Genomic DNA, 5,426 nt, shown 5'->3' with positions numbered 1-5,426 from the left:
TATGGGTTACCTGAGATGACCTTTGGTCAGTTATTGTAATTTGACACATTGCAAATTACAGCCGAATCTTTGAAACGTCCTATATAAGGAAGAACTGTTAAGGTGATTCGAAGAGTCCAGGGTTTACAGCGTGTAGAACACCACTACAGGTAGGTTACGGCTTATTTTGTTGTCAGACTAATGGCAACATGACGTTATTGTTGCAATGTTGTTGTTGTTGACGATGACGGTTAAACAATGACGATGTAATGTATTTATGCCAATATGCATCGAGGACGCAATTCAAGATTATGATTACCTAAACTATGAATTCCTTTTAACTAATTTCAGGATAATTAGAATCATGAAGCTAGCTGTCATTCTGTTGCTTGCCGTGTGTGCGGTTCTGTTAAACCACCGGTAGCCATGGTCAAGGTAAGTCAGACTTCTTTCTTCAGATGTCTTGAATTGAATTTATGGTTTTTTTTCTGTTGCGTGGATCCATGTATAACAGCCTCTGTCCGTTTCCCCGCGTCATTGACATAAGCTATAGGCTGGTAGTTACATGGTTCGTATCCCGGTACGCGCTTCCATCCAGGGGGAGTTGTAATGACTCGTTGAGTAAGGGCAATGCCACTACATTGACGTTTGTCTCACTAACATTGAGCCAATAACCCCTGTTTTAATAAGACAACCGCCATTATAGCTGCGATTTGTTACCAGGACAGCGCGCTTAAACCTTAATTAAATACACTTTCAAATGACATGGAACGACTCATTGCCAGATATACCTTGTTTGAAGTTTATATATTCTTACTGTCTACCTGTTCCCTTCCATCAACTCCTGTCTCTAATATTAGCTTGATGTTTGGCTTCTTGCTAATAATCCTGTCTGAAACATCAAATAGTTATAGTACTTTATAAAACTTTGTTACTACATAAAACATGCATTCTTTCTAGTTAGTTTTTTCTTAATGTTTTCCAGGGTGTATTTTGTAACAAAATTAATGATATGTTGATATGTTACATTTTTGACAAAAACAACCAAAACAACACACAAACGCCCAAAACAAAATAACAACAAACAAAAACAAACCTGAAACAAAAAAAACAAACAAAAAACTTGTTTATGACAGAGTGGCACTGACGTATTAATCAAAATCTACAAGGTTTATGTATTGGACACAAGATACATGTCTTTAATAGAGAGGTAGATAGTCTAGTCCAAAATTTTCAAAATGTGCTTTAAAATGCGTTGTAGGCATAAGGTCTACATTCTTTAGGAATATGCTAATGCAGTGACAGTCACATCGAATGCAGAAACAGCGCTGATTTTATATGTTACATGTGGTTATGATTTTGGTCATCATGACCACAGTGAAATTATTCGACTCTAAGTGAGGGTTATGAAGTATTTAAGATACACTGGTTCAACGTGCAGTTTAATTCCAAGTTACTGTAATAACTTTTAATTGGAGAATTGGAGAATTAGTGTAAAGTTCGCCAGCTCCCCACTGTGCAAGTAAAAATGCCACATTCGCCAGTTTTTGTGTTTGAAAATTCCGTCAGACACTATTTATAAAACCAACATTTCTAAATTATAATTTTAATAACGCAAATGTGTTTTCTCGTTTTAACGTTATGCCACATATATAATTCACTTCATTTGGAATGAATTGTGTTGTTGCTTTTTACTTTTTAGGGGTTAAAACCAAAACTTTAGTTAGACAAACATCTTTTTCTGAAGTTATTACAGACATATTATGGTTTAAACGTGTTGTGCAACTCTTAAATTGTATGTAACATGTTAAATGTCAGTCATAATTTTAGAATGATACATTTAGAATCAGCTCTATAGCCGTCCCCAGCACGGGATTTTGATTTTGTTAGTTTTAGGGGCAAAACATTTATTTCTGAATTTATTACTGGTACATTATGGTTTAAATGTGTTATTCAACCTTCAAACCACATGTCTCATATTAACTACAAGTCATATTGCAAAAGTTAAAACCTCAAAATCCAGCTGGGCAAACAGTATATTTGGAATTAGTACTCTTGAATTAATTTTAAAAAGTTTGTTCGATTACTTTTAACACAAAATGCCCACAGTATTAACATTTTGACAAATCTGGACTAGACTAAGACACAAATCTAAATAAATAATGACAGATTATAATGTACATGGATACATGTTGGTTTAGTTACGTGGGTGGTTCACAGAAAGTGTATTTTGAAAGTGTTGCATTTTGTTTTACTATACCTTTTACACTAACGTTTACATTTTCCCGAGTGAACGAATTACACACATTCTTATAAAGCACTAGTCTACAGCAGGCTGTTCAGACACTGTTGCATGATCTCTAAACACGAGGTTGACTATGTTTTACTTTCAGTTGTTGGTGGTGGCATCATAGGAGGGGGTGGCGGCATCATAGGAGGGGGTGGCGGCATTATAGGAGGGGGTGGCGGCATCATAGGTGGCGGCATCATAGGAGTGGGCGGCGGCATCATAGGACCGGGTCGTAGGAACGTGTGCTGGGTAGGTCATATTTTATCTACTATTATTGTACCACAAGTAATATAATATTCAATTCGGAGTTCCGAACCATTTGGAGCACCTCGTAGTTTGTGGATTCTCTGTGTGCTGCCTTAGTTGTACGAAGCGGACCAGTATGCAGATGACACTCATATATCTAAGCCAAGGATCCGTTGTACAGTTTTCAATCTGCTGTAAATCTTAACCGATTGCTGCTGAACCGGCTTCTCCCAGGACTTTAGATGGGGTTAAAAAGGGGATTATCCTGAATTTTCAGACCTAGCAAGACTTCCGTCTATTCCCGTCCAACAGCAAGCGTACGAGACGGCGGGGGGTGGGGGGGGGGTGGGGTGGGGTGGGGGTGTTGTATCAGGGGATCTGTAACAAATCCCCAAATTTGGGTGTGACGGATCATGCTCTTATCTTTTCGCCTGTGGCGATGTTAATTGTTTTAGAGGGCCGTGTGCAGCTTGGTTACGTAATACCTCCGCGCGACTGTGCGTCCCAATATGCACTTAGACCAGTTGTGGAAGCCATGTGGCCAGTAGTTACGTAATACCTCCGATAGTGCGGTTTACGACCTGGTATTTCTAGCGAACTGGCAACAGTAAGTCTGACCATCTAAGAAAAAATACCGTCTCTGGGAATTGTGGGAATATCACATGATAGGTGAGGTGCCGCGTTGTGCCTCCAGGCGATATTCGTTGTCTCTCAGATTTTTGAATAAATAGCTAGGATTTTAGATATATCGGGAAGAAACATTGGAAGTATCCAGGGGAAACGGACTACGTCCACTGAACGATCTATATAAGTTCAGTCCAGACGTGGTAAATATATTTTTCTGCTCTGTTGTATAACCTTGTTGTGATTGATGTGACTTTAAATATTTTAATACTGTATTATACCAATATTATTTAGACAGTGTCTCCGGCTCTGACGAAGTAAATTGTAGGCTTCACTGTTCTAAAAAGATAAAGCTTAGCCGGTCATCCTAGATTGCCTAGGTAAACTGTAGGTTATTGTCTTTATTGTGATACCAGTACCAGTATTAATTCTGTATTACAAGGTTACTGTATGAGTAGTTAAGGGTTAATTAAAAATTAACCAGTTAGGAATAGAGTTGTAATTCCTTTATTAATTAAGTTCCCCTGGCAGCGTTTCTCAATTATCACACGTGTGGGTGTTGTATCACGGTGAAGTGATTAGAATATTGTGTAAAAAAGACACCTAGTGATTAACTAATTAAGTGATTAGTTCTGGGTTGTTATTATATTGTTGTTGTTAATTAACTACTGCGGCAAGTACATTTGTCAGCGTAGTGTTAATACAAATTCCAAAGTGTATGTGTTTTGTTGTGTTTTCTAGTGAACTAAACGTGCTATATATTATATATTTATATAAGATCATATCTCTGATTATACCTAGAGCCGAGCCACTCGGGTATTGGACTGCCCGATACAGAGAGATCAAATAGATATACAGTGAGGAGAGATATTTGGATAATCGTGTTTTATTCAGTTACGGGTATTATAGGATCCCCGTGACATTGGGCAAAAACGATAGTATTATTCGGGCAAAATGAGCTGGCCTGAAACCTTTTTCATTATGTATTTCCATCATTCTAATCACAATATTACAATATTATAAATTCTTAGTAATACGTTTTTAGCTGTTTCGCAGTAATACTAAAATGGATAAATGTCATGAGCATTTTCGTTTAATTCGGGCAAAAATCAGCCTACAAACAAAAATGGGAACCAGTGCGCCTAGTCCAAAAAAAGAGAAAAAGATTCTGCTTTTTAAAAAAAAACATGTATCTTACCTCGTGTTACATGCAAAGAATTTTACGGATAAAACATTTGGAATGATCTCTGGCTGAATTATTTCGTTTGGCCGTTGGAAGAAATGATAAATTCATACTTTTATTTTAGACAAAAATCGATATTGAGATAAAACATTACGATATCCAGATTTAATTGGTTATTGGTCATATTCTAGGTAAAAAATAAAAAATAATAAAAAGTATTTGTAATTTTAATAATGTATAACATATTTTATTCGCCAAAAACCTTTTAAATTGGCTATAAACTCAGAATAGCCGCTTTATGTTCAGACTAACTGCAGTCTAAATGGCCCACGAAAAGGGATGAACGACATCAAATGGGATAGTAGTCTTATTTCAAACTAACAGAACATTATTAATACAGACGATAATATTTATTTGAAGGCACTGCTGTCTGGATACAGATGCACTTAGTCTCAGAGACCTAGCTGCTTAGTTTAATAAGCCCGAGTCGGCCTAGTGTCCTACTTCACGCCAAATGTCGTATGCCCGAGGTGGCATCGGCGGAGGGGATCGTAGCACTCTGAAACCTAACCAAGGGAGATAACTTGTAATATTGTCATTTCAGAAACATATTATTATGAATTTTTTTTTTTTTTTTTCTGTAACATTATATTTGAAAAAGGGTCTGCAATACTGATATTTGTTTTTTCTTAAACATTATATTTGTTATTTCAGCGCATTCGCTGCGGACCTGGAATGCGATGTATTTCAAAGACGTTGGCGAGCAATTTGTGTCCCCATTTAGACGATTCAGACGAGGTAAGACGTTTTACTGATACACAATCAGTAAAAGTGTTCTCTAGTCGTATTGTGTGTATAGCGACATGTAGATAATAGGTATCATAACAGTTCTTGTATATGACATTAGTATTATTATATTGTCGGCCATACTTCTAATACATAACAATTTTTATTATTTTATAAAAGAGACCATCGTGTAGTTCTAATTCTAAAAGTAAACCTCATCTACGTATACAATATCTTTCTCATACATTAACGTAGGCATACGAGACGAGGGGAACTAAGCTTTTTTTTCAAGGAGAACGCCATATTGTTAAGCCATAG

This window comes from Gigantopelta aegis, chromosome 4 (genome assembly GCF_016097555.1).
Source record: "Gigantopelta aegis isolate Gae_Host chromosome 4, Gae_host_genome, whole genome shotgun sequence".
NCBI classification, from domain to species: domain Eukaryota; kingdom Metazoa; phylum Mollusca; class Gastropoda; order Neomphalida; family Peltospiridae; genus Gigantopelta; species Gigantopelta aegis.
Note: the sequence above shows the minus strand (reverse complement) of the source record.